Source organism: Mauremys reevesii, linkage group 16, assembly GCF_016161935.1.
Source record: "Mauremys reevesii isolate NIE-2019 linkage group 16, ASM1616193v1, whole genome shotgun sequence".
NCBI lineage: Eukaryota > Metazoa > Chordata > Testudines > Geoemydidae > Mauremys > Mauremys reevesii.
The window spans coordinates 20,755,985-20,767,640 of record NC_052638.1 but is presented as its reverse complement, the minus strand read 5'-3'; the positions used below and the strand labels follow the sequence as shown (position 1 = coordinate 20,767,640).

The 11,656-nt window shown below is 41.1% G+C and overlaps 1 long non-coding RNA gene across 4 annotated transcripts in view; it reads left to right on the top strand.

Annotated features, from left to right (window-relative positions):
* The first annotated feature begins 29 nt into the window (after positions 1–29).
* The window catches only part of LOC120384274, a 93,604-nt gene continuing 81,977 nt past the window's right edge, over positions 30–11,656 (top strand). Inside the window, exons 1-3 of one of the 4 annotated variants that reach the window (XR_005588725.1) lie at positions 30–99; positions 1,493–1,597; positions 9,016–9,087. This is a non-coding gene — a long non-coding RNA (uncharacterized LOC120384274). The other 3 variants (XR_005588724.1, XR_005588726.1, XR_005588723.1) reach the window with 3 other exon arrangements.

Below are 11,656 nucleotides of genomic sequence, written 5' to 3'. Positions count from 1 at the left end.
AGACGCCACCCTCCTCCCCCGGCTGCGGAGCCCGTCCCTCGGGCACACGCCCCCTAGCGGAGAGCCGCGCCCTCCCCCTCCCCCCGGCTTGGCTCGCGGGTCAGTGCTGTGCGCCGGAGCAAGGCAGGGGCTGGTGCCCAGCTGCGGGCGCTTCGGGGGTGGGTCAGACGCCCTGGCCCGGCCTCCAGGCAGCCCTGGGCTGAGGGAAGGCGAGGACTGTGCGCCTCCTTACAGGTGTAGTGAGTAACTGCCACGCTACACCCAGAGCCCATTACAAACGGGCGGGTTTAGGTATAAATGCGTCTCTCAAGCGTTTACTTTTCAATGTGAAATGTTCCCTGGTTGCTTCCGTCCGCATTTCATAAGCGTTACTGGAGTTTCGCCTGAGATTTGTTTAGATTTACCCCACCCAGGCTGGGTGTTATCTCCCAGTAAATAAACAGGAAAAACGCTGAGTCATGGAACAGAGGTTCTAGAAAACTTTAGGCAATGTTAAAAATGAATCCAATATCACTTCTGTATTTTTTTAATCTTCCATATTATTTAGGTTGTGTTCCCACATTTTGTGTCTTTCTCATGCATTTTAAAGGAAGGGGTCACATGTTAGGGTTTTAGTAAGTTGAAAGCTATAGTTCCTGTGATATGTGTGAATAAGTGGTAAACAAGACCTGTTATTTTAGGGAAGTTTCTGGGTAACGGGTTAGCTTATTCTGGCACATTAAGCACAATTTAGAAAAGGGTTTAACCATGAGATTTGAAACTATCTGAGCTTTTCCAAGGTAAAGAGAGTTTGGATAGGATGTTGCTACACATGCATTTTACAAAGATGGGTCAGTCTGTGCTGCAAAGTTTGAATCTAGATGTAGTCCAAATTCTTCAAAATACAAGCAGTTCATATGCGTCACTAGATACATATTATAGGTGATTATATTGGATTATTATTTAGTCCAGTATATTTCATTTTTTGGCTCTAGGCTTGTACTTACTGCTTCAGAAACATCTTCCTAATATCTTAGTAATGATAAAATTATTTTGGCACCTTGTGCAAACATTAGGTATTATGATAGTGTTGCACTGGCCCACAGGAGCATAGAGTAATCTCCCATGAGGCTTCAGCCAGAGAAGTCTCCCCCACCCTAAGAAGGGAAGGAATCCTGATTGCATTTAATGAGGGGTTTCTCTCTTTAAATCTTGCATAAAGTCCAGCTGCTCAGCCATCTACCCAGGTGAATCTCTTCAGATGTGTTTGCCTTATTAGAGTGCTCTAGAATGCAGTGTAGGGGCTAATAGCTCCAGGAAAGGAAGGCACTTGAGGTAGCTATCTGTCTGCATATGTGCAGAGTTTAGCCTTGTAAAGAGGGATGAAGAATTATCCAGTAGCCCTCCTCTTGCTCAACTTTTGCGGGGAGGGAGTTGATTCAAATCTTGAGTTCCCCCAGTGTGCGAAGCCTGAAGTGAAGATGTTCCTATTGGTACCTCCCCTACTGCTTAGGGAGGAAATGTGAAAAGGCCAAGCCTCCAGAAGGGTATGCAGGAGGTGGAGAGCTAAAAAGCAGGATGTTCTGTGCAACATGGCCTTGAAGAGAAGACCATAGAGGTACTTTGACTTGATTTATTGTGCTGGCGTGTGGCTCCTGTGAGGGAAGTGGATTTGAATTGATGCAACTGTCTGTCCTGTTCCACTTCCACACAATAACCTGATGGAGCTGTACTGGAAGAAGCTTCATGCTGCCTTCCCCCTAATTTAGGAGGAGGGGGAGGGAATTTCTGGCTCTTAGGTAACAGATCCTGCTTGAAGGCCTAAATGTTGTCATAACTTGTTTATTATGGTGCTTTTTACATGAGCCAGCACCTTTTCAAGTGAGGTAAATGGTAGCTGGCGGGGACAGGACAGCAAGTACAGAGAGGCATGTCTCTGCACATTTGAAAGAGATATGCCTCTCCCTAGAGATATTTCCCCTTCCCCACCTGTATGCCAGCCCACCACACTGCAGACTATTTGAGGCATGTGTCTTCTTTCCTGGGAGGCCCTTGTTGCCTCCCTCCTGTGCATAAGTAAACGTCAAACTATCACATAATCCAACAGCAAATTCATCTCTCAGAGTAAGAAAATAACTTTATGTAAGTGTTTTGAGCCTACTTTGAAATGGAGTAAAGAATCAACAGGTTGGATGAGTACAGTTTTACCAAACTGAAATAAAATAAGCAAAGGCCAAATATTAAGGAATAGTAAAGAAGGATTTCCTTCCGCTGGTATCATTGCCAGCATATGTCCATCAAGTATCTAGGTGAAATATAAGACGTGCTAAATGAAAATATACTCTAGGTATTGTTACCTTTGTTTTGGTTCTGTCTCTACCCATTCTTTCTGTCATCCCTTCCATTCTCCTTCACCACCACCCCCAACAAATTGATAGTAAACAAATATAATAATGCACTGAAAGAGAAATGCATTAAAACCATAGGAGCTGCTACATCAAATAGCTGAGGAATTTCCTTAGTATAGAAATGATACAGTCTTTACCACTACCAAATAGGTTGTGTACAACAGGACTCAGTGGTACAATTCATATCTCTTTCAGCTGTTGTTTCAGGCTGTCTGCAGACTTAGGTAGAAGCATTTTTTTTAAATAAAGCTATGTTTCCAATGTCATCATGTGACTCCAGAAGCTGCTTATGACTTAATCTGACCCTGGTCTGTACCCAGATGATCCTGTCCAGATTTTACACTGAGCCCATTACAAGCTGGGACAGAACTTTGTGAGTTTAGAGCAGGGGTCGGCAACCTTTCAGACCTGTGCTGAGTCTTCATTTTTTCACTCTAATTTAAGGTTTTGTGTGCCAGTAATACATTTTAACGTTTTTAGAAGGTCTCTTTCTATAAGTCTATAATATATAACTAAACTATTGGTGTATGTAAAGTAAATAAGGTTTATAAACTGTTTAAGAAGCTTCATTTAAAATTAAATTAAAATGCAGAGCCCCCCGGACTGGTGGTCACCAGGACCAGGCAGTGTGAGTGTCACTGAAAATCAGCTCATGTGCTGCCTTTGGCACAGGTGCCAGAGGTTGCCTACTCCTGGTTTAGAGAGTATGATGTGAAGGCTAAAGCGCTGTAGACTTGATGATCAGTAAGAATTACATTTGCAATTATATATTGCACTGCTCCGTCTCAGTGCCATGGTTTAAGAAGCTCCCTGTAGCCAGGGTTCACAACAGATAGCACTTTGCAGGAGGCACCCAGTAAAGATCCCTATGTGGCAGCATGATAAGGGCCTAACAAATAAAGGTGAAAGACAATTTTTTAAAATATTTAAAGTTTCAAATATAGATCCTGTTTCTTCAAACACTTATATGTGTGCTGATCTTTTAAGCATGTGAGTAATTACATAGAAATCAGTTGCTTAAAGTTAAATGTAAGTGTTTGCAGGTGGGGACTATAGTCCCCAATTTCAGTCAAAGAAAATGTAGCTAGAATTCTCATGGGAAGTAACAGTACAGGCAAGATTATAAAAGAGGTGAGTCTATTTTGAATTCTTTGTAAACACCAAGCTCCCATTTGACTTCAGAGCATTTAGTTTGAAAAGACTTGAGGTTTCATACTTTAAAAAAAAAATGTGTCAAGTGATTTAGCAAAAAATCTACTAGGACTAAGAATGGATTTATTAATATTTTAAAGAAATGTTTGTATGAGAGCAAGATTTATTTCCTTTTTGAAATTTTAAGCATTCCACTTTGGTATTGGAAACCCAGACATAACAGTATTGTGTTAGAGAATCAGAAAGTGAAACTGATCAGTCTTGTTTCACTAGCAAAAAAATGCTAAGTTCATAAAATAGACTGAAAAAATTGTCAACAAATATTTTAAAAATCTTTTAATTTTAAGAGTCTACAATGCTACTAGTAACACATAATAGTAGCTCCTTCCTTCCTTTCTCTCCCTCAAAAATGAGAGCTGATGCAGTACCCTAAGGCCCAGATTGGCCTTTGCCCTGCCCCTAGTGTAAACATTATACCAGTGCAAAGTGGGTGTAAAATGCTGCCAAATTAGAATGTTAGCATTTTACAGCCACTTTGTAATCACTTTGCACTGGTGTAAATAATGGCACAAGGTGCATTTGGTTCTAAATCTTATACCTATCAATAAACCTCGCAATGGAAGAAAAAAGTTTCTCTCCATTCCTGCAATGATATTACAAATACTAAGGCCATGTCTACTCTATGGGTGCTGTAACTGTAGCACCATAGTATAAATGCTTCTTGCAGTAATGAATGAGGTTTTTCCATCTCTGTGAGTAATCACCTCCCCGAGTGGTGGTAGCTAGGTCAGTGGAAGTATTTTCCCATCAGCCTAGCCACAGCTACACCAGCTATTGATCGACATAGTTACAGTGCTCAAAGTATGAATTTTTCACACCCCTGAGTGCCATAGCAATGTGGTGCTGATTTATAAGTGTAGATCAGGTCTAATTTTGGGGGGCAGATTTCCAAGTACCAAAATAACTGATAGATTAATGGGCAAAAGAAACTGAATACATAGATAAAAGACAAGTTACTTTTTGAATTCTTTATAATATTCAGGAAGCAACTAACAGGATAGCAAAACCCAAAGAATTTTTCAAAAGTCTATCAGAATAATAATTCTAACTCCTTTTAAGCATCACAACACACTAAAGATAATTATATATTTTATTCATTAGAAAAAGAAGATAAGGAAACATCAGCAAATAGTGAAAAGTAAGGAGATTCTGGCTGTATTTCTTGGATGGGCTAAAGGGGGAAAGAGAGTCCAGGGGCTTCCTCCCTCTCACTCAGGACTTGTTGTTAGTGAGAGTTAGTGGGCATAAAGCTGGGGTATAAAGGTACAGTGCAGGAGCCTGCTGTGCATTAAGTTGTCATGTGGTCCCTGCTACTGTGCACTAAAAGTTCTGTAGTGTACTCTGAGGTAAAGAAAAAAGCAATATGTTAAGGTGCACTACACAACTTTTAGTACACTATAGCAGAGTCCACATGATCAGCTAGTGTGTGACAAGCTAGTGTGCTGAAGATTTATGTCCCTGTTTCCCATGCATATCAGCCTGGTCTACCCCTAAATATTAGATCAATCTAGTTAAGTCATTTATGACTGTGAAAAATGTCACGCCCTGTGTGACTTGGTTAGGTTCACTAAACCCCCACTGTAGACCCAGATAGGCTGAAAAACTCCTTCTGTCAATGCAGGAAGTATCTATGCTATAGTGGCACAGCTGCAAGGCTGTGACTGGGAGGCTGTAGTAGAGATATAGCCTAGGGTCTCCATGGAGACATGCCCTCCATGGAGACATGAGAGAGGTTTTGTGGAGTTCCACCTTGGGAGGAGGAATGATCTAGGGCTGTGAGGGCCTGCGAAGCTTGCCATATTTTCTCTGCAAAAGCACACCAGTGTCTTTCAAGTTACTGTAGGTGGAGTTTACTTTAACTTGTTCAGCCTCCTCAGATGTGGGGGCGATGGATGAGGTGGGAACTGTGGGATCAGCAGTGGCCAGGAGAGCACATTACATGAGCTGTACCTTCAAGAGATGGCAACATGGAGACAAGGGGGTGGGAAATCATTGGTTCTCTCACGTGCCAGAAGAATTAGGATGATACTCAATTCTCATAGTATTTCCAGGCCCATATATGGGTTATTCTCATGGGGGTAGAAGGTCTGCAATGAACATTTAGCATCTTGTATTGAGAGCTTGCTGAACACGGCAAAAAAGTATTTGCAGATATTCTTGCAAATAGCCTCCCTCTTTTCCCTATTACTTTGTCCTTTCTTTCCTGTTTGTTTGTTTGTTCTCTACATCTGTTGTCTCTCCTCATGTGCTAAGTGTCAGTTTCAGAGTAACTGCACCTATATTCCCCCTCTTGGTCCTTAAGGGCTTCTCCTTAAGGTTTCCGCCTCCTAGCTGTAACCCCTCTTGGGCAGAATCCTGCATTTCTCTCCCTCCTCCTGACTAGGGTTTTAAGGTTGCGCATCTCCCTGCATGAGCTTGTGCCAGTGCCTGTACTTTGCTTTTTCTCCCAGGGCTATGAACAGTGTATTGCTGGCAGTTACAAGTTAACACACAGCCCTTTCTAAGCCAGCACATTTATTCTTAAGGTAAAAACATTACAGAGAAAACTTAAACAATAAAACGTATCCATCATATGTGGCCCAAGTAGGCCAAAGTCTTTCCAACCTTTTCACAAGTCCATTGGCTGGATTAGAAAAAAGGACCCAAGTCAGTTTCAATGCAGCCTTTTTAAGCTAAAAGCCCGTTCTTTGCTTTCCTAGTCTCTGGAAACCCAGTTTAAACAAGTCTATGAAAATTTCCGCACGGAGTGGGGTATCTTGTCACGCTAAAATTTTATGCTTTTGAGGGCAGCAACTTTAAAAAATATATTATTACATGTTTGTACAGTGCCTAGCACAAAAGGGTCCTGATCCCTGGTTGAAGTTCTTGCCACGTAATACAAATATTTACAGAAAACAAGGTGGTGTGAATATTATTTTGAATAAATATTCAGTGAATGCTTGTCCTGGAAAGGTTCTCCTGCCCATTTTGTGAAAGCTCTTTCTATTATTCACAGATTAGATTCCTCAAACAATTATGAATACTTGTGCGTACCTTGCACTTAGAAAAGGAACTCTGGTTTTTAAGGACTAGGTTATCCAAGAGGAAAAATAACAGTACCGTATGACTTATTGTGAGGCTTCCTAACTGGCTGTGAAGCACCTGGTTACCTCCTGCCTGTAGCGTGAGAAAGCCTTGTCTGTGCTTGTTGGGAGGTCAACTCTTCACCTCCACCAGTCAGGGGCAACACAAACACTTTCCTCTAGGCCTATGCAGCCCCCCCTCCAATCTTTCCCTCTCTCCAGGTTAGCAGTAGACACACTCCAATCTCCCATCATCTTCCTGGAGTGTCCAGTCTCTGTTCCAATGGACACTCGCAGTATTCACTGTAGGGGAGAGAGCCTGGTGTGAGACCTGAACCATAGTCACCAAAGTCAGCCCATGCCATTAACCGAAGTCAGGCCATGTATTAAAGCAGATGCTTACAAATTCACTGTCTGCTGCATAAATTTGGCAATGGCACTGCTATCATTGTTAAAATACACTCCTAAGAAGCTACAGATACTGGGTATGTATGTTGTGAACACATTCCAAAAGAGTAGCCCAGGTACAGCCTGACCTAACCCCAGATAAGAGGGGTTGACCGAAGTGATTGATAGGGATGTTTTGCCTAAGACATTTGGAGCAAGGTACAAGGGGAGGTAACAAGCAGATGTCATGAAACACGTAAGGTGATACATAAGTTGTTTGTCTCAGTCTATAAATGTCAGGATACCTCACCATAACCCTTTGTGTGGCCTAGGGGACAGGAGAAAGTCCTGCTGCTGACTGAGCCACTCCTTGCCCCCGGGCACTCAGGTGTTAGTGACCCTATAACCATGGAGCCCAGGGCACTAGGATGGTGTCTTGAGGGCAAGAAACCTGGCCGGGTGCCTTTGTTATTGAACCGTGCCTATGTTTTTTGTTTATGAGTAACATCGAAGTCTGCTGAATTAGCAGGCTGCATTCTCTGCTAGTGTTAATGACACTGGAGCTCCAGGAACAGAAACACTGAGTAATTCTAACAGCTTAGCAGCCTGATCACTATTCTTCAGCAACATTCTTAACAACATTCACAGATTTGCTCCTCCCAAAGAAGCAGTAACCCCGAGCTTACCAGTTATACCTCAGATCACCACTCCATTTAACACACAGCACTTAGATACATTTATAGTGAAAGCAAGTAAAAGTTTATTTAACAATGTATAGCGATTTGAGTGAGAGCAATTAGGATTATTAGGAAACAAATGGTTACATATAAAATAAAATCATAAAATGCATTCTGGAGCCTTGACTTAATTATAGTATATTCTCATATCTCATAAAGTATTGCTCACCAGTGTTTTCTGGCCAGATAGGCCGTGATCCCTTATTCCTGAGACAAGTCACATTGTCAGTTTATCTCCTAGGTGAGGGATACAATCTTGTTCCCTCTCCTCCTTTTTTTTTTTAAAAAGCAGTTACAGATTATTGTCTCTTCCCCCAGGAGGTCGTCTGTTCAGAGACTTACTTTGGGGTTCCTTTGTCTTTGCAAATTCTCAGGCTTACACCTGGCCAAGGCATTAAACATAGCCTGTGTCCAGGGATGTTCATTGTTTTGTAAGTTGATGGATTTATCTCAGAGGCTCACATGGACTCAGATGACAAGCTTTACTTTAACAGTTTTGGAACTCTTATTTTACGTATCTCTTAAACAATTTTCTGTATAAACATCATCTTGCAACTATTATGACGACCAGTGGGCCACTGGCTCTTGGTAGAGACTTACATGCCTCCCTTGTGAGAACTTAACATGTGTATATCTGACCCAGGGGATCCCTGAAAAAATCTTTGTATCCCTCTGCCAGGTGGCACCAAGGTATTCCTGGGTCATGCTTCTGTAATATCATATAGATCAACTACTCATAGGATCCAATCCACAAACAAAACATGCATGAAAACATTTAATACAAAACTAACTGCAAATGAACAAATGTGTTTTTGTTTTGTTTTTTAAATTGCATTTCACAAATAATTTTAAGCAGAAAGGACTACATTCATTAGATAAATTATTTGCAACGAATAACTCAACCAACCCTGTTAGAATTCTGGAGGCTCTCATGCCTATGGACCAAGATTTCCTTCACACAGCTTGCATTACCAGTGGGGATTATACTAGAAAACAAGTCTTAAAAAAGGTTATAGTGGGAAATAAATAACATTTTAGTTTATTAAGACTTACAGTATGAAATAGTTGAAAATGCTGATAATAGATCTGACACAGGGCTCGAAATTATCCATGCTACTGGTGTGAATCAGTATTGCCAAATTTTGTAATTTTTTGTAATTATCACCTTTAGCAGTTTGTGGGTTGTTCTATTCAGTTTTCTGTATAAACTTTATTCTCTTCTCTTTTCAGAGTTTGCAGCAACAGTGTTTCTTTTGTTAAGGAAATCCTCTAGCATTCCCACGCTACATAAACATTTGAACTGTAAGTACCCAGTCTTTTAATATTTTTCAAAATTTTGTGATTACACTCGTCTGCACCCTTGGAACACTTTTTATTTTAACCTAATGTCCCACAGATCCTGTTGCAACTCTTTCCTTTTAATTCTAATTAGGGGTACCACTGTTTCCATTCTTAGAAGAAGAATTTCAGATTGTGATAAGGTGCTCAGTATTGAAGTGTGTGTGTAAAAGTAGAAATTCAGTGCACGTATACAGCCCCTGGTTTTCATGTGTGCAAATGTCAGAGATGGCACAAACATTGGAGTTTGTATGCTCAGAAGTCAGGGATACACACAAATGTGTGGTTTTTTTTTTTTTTTTTAATGTACACTTTTGAAAATCTGTCCCATTAGATACTGTATTCTGCAGACCATACAAACTGGTTAAACTATGAAGGGAAATATTCCTATTGTTTGTTTCTTCTGAGGTTTATTTAGTCTATTATTTAATCTAGCTGAATGCGTATGGTGAACAAACAGTTTCCTGTGTTCCAGAGAAGCATAGAAAGGATATTTTCCAATGATACAAGGGAGTATCAGCAATAATAAAATTTCAAATTTATCTAGCCCAGGGGTTCTCAAACTTCATCGCACCATGACCATTTCTGACAACAAAAATTATTACATGACCCCAAGAGCGGGGACTGAAGCCTGAGCCGACTAGAGCTTTGCTGTCCTGGAGGTGCCAAAGCTGAAGACCAAGGGCTTCAGCCCCAGGCAAGGGGCCTATAACCTGAGTCCCGCTGCCCAGGGCTAAAGCCCGGAGTCTTGGGTTTCTGCCCTGGTTGGTGGGGCTTGGGCTTCTTTGGCCCTCGACCCCAGCAAGTCTAAGCCAGCCCTGGCAACCCCATTAAAATGGGGTTGTGACCCACTTTGGGGTCCCGGCCCACAGCTTAAGAACCACTGATCTAGCCCCATTCTTCCCAAATTATTTCATAGCTATATAATGCTGTGTAAACTGTACATACATTAAGGTGTGCAGTGTTGTAGCTGTGTTGATCCCAGTATAGTAGAGAAACAAGGTGGCTGAGGTAATAGCTTTTATTGGACCAACATTTGTTTGAAAGAGAGATGCTTTCAAGCTTACACACAGCTCTTTTTCAGGTCTGGGAAAGGTACTCATAGGCCTGGTCTAACCTAAAAAGTTAGGTTGTCCCAGCTGTGTTGCTCATGGATGTGAAAAATTCACGCCCCTGAGCAATTTAGTTAAGCTGCCCTAACCCCTGTGTAGACAGTGCTAGATTGCCAGAAGAATTTTTCCATTGATCTTGCTATCACCCCTTGGGAAGGTGGATTAGCTACGCTGACTAAGTGCTGCAGCTGTCCCACTGTAGAGTTTCAAGATTAGACAAGCCCAAAGTGTTACAACTAAGTACAAGGGTAGGACAGATAAAGGGATAATACATGTTGCAAGAAACTATTCAAGGTGAAGTTGGCAGTTAACTCCTCTACAGTTGTAGGATAAAAGAGGGTTCATATGTTACAGGTTGTTGTAATGAGTCATAAATCTAGTATCTTTATTCAATCCATGATTTTTTTGGTATCTAGCAGAGTTATGAATTTAAGTTCCTAGGTTCGTCTTTTGAAAATGTTGTGCACTTTGGAAACCTGCATGGTCCTACACATGCCTATAACAACGTGGTGTACCTTATCCAGTGCACTAAATGTCTCAGCAACCTCTATGTAGGTAAAAAAAGAGACAATTACTACAGTCTCAGATGAATTCACCCAGAAAGATGGTAAAAGACAAACACACCATATCACCCCGTGTGAGTACTTTTTACAAAATGATCACTGACTTCTGTCCTCATCCTTAAAGATAGAAAGTACGAGACGTCTTGTTCCTAACGTGATAGTGCTGCCATTTGCTCCAGAAGCCATCCTCACCTTTTGTGCAGTGTGGCTCTGAAAGACCCGTGCAACAAGTAGACGCCAATGCCGCAGGGAAGATTTGGTATGCGCCGATGCATGCAACTGGGACAGTGATGAGTGTAGCAACTAAACACAACACACGCATATTCTGAGGGGAAGTAGAAATGTTTCAACTATCTGTGAATTACTGTGACTATTTCTGTGAGTAAATATAGCTTGAAGGGGTATTGTGTTAGACAATCAGTAGTTCATAGTTGTGTGTAGGGGTTACAGAAGAGTTCACAGTTATATTTTATTCATACAGTATGGTCAAATGACATTCTACAACCCTGTTTTTCTAAGAGTCATTATTGTTATATAAGTAATAGTAAGATGATAATTACAGTTGAACTATGCGTGCTTTAGACTTATTCTCCAGCCAAGCAGATACATTAAAAATGTATGTTTTATAATTGGGGAGTAGGGCCTGTTTCTATGAATTATAGCCCTTTTTGTGATTTATTTTTAAAAAATTTTTTATTGTATGCCCAATAACGTTTAAACATTACGTGATATAGAAAAACTGCACCACTTACAGCATCTCCATCCGCCCTGGTGCTGACTGCCAGATATGTACCTAATGCAGTAGCAATGAAATTTTCTAGTTAACTAAAAAATAAGGTTACCCCTTAGTGCCCCAAA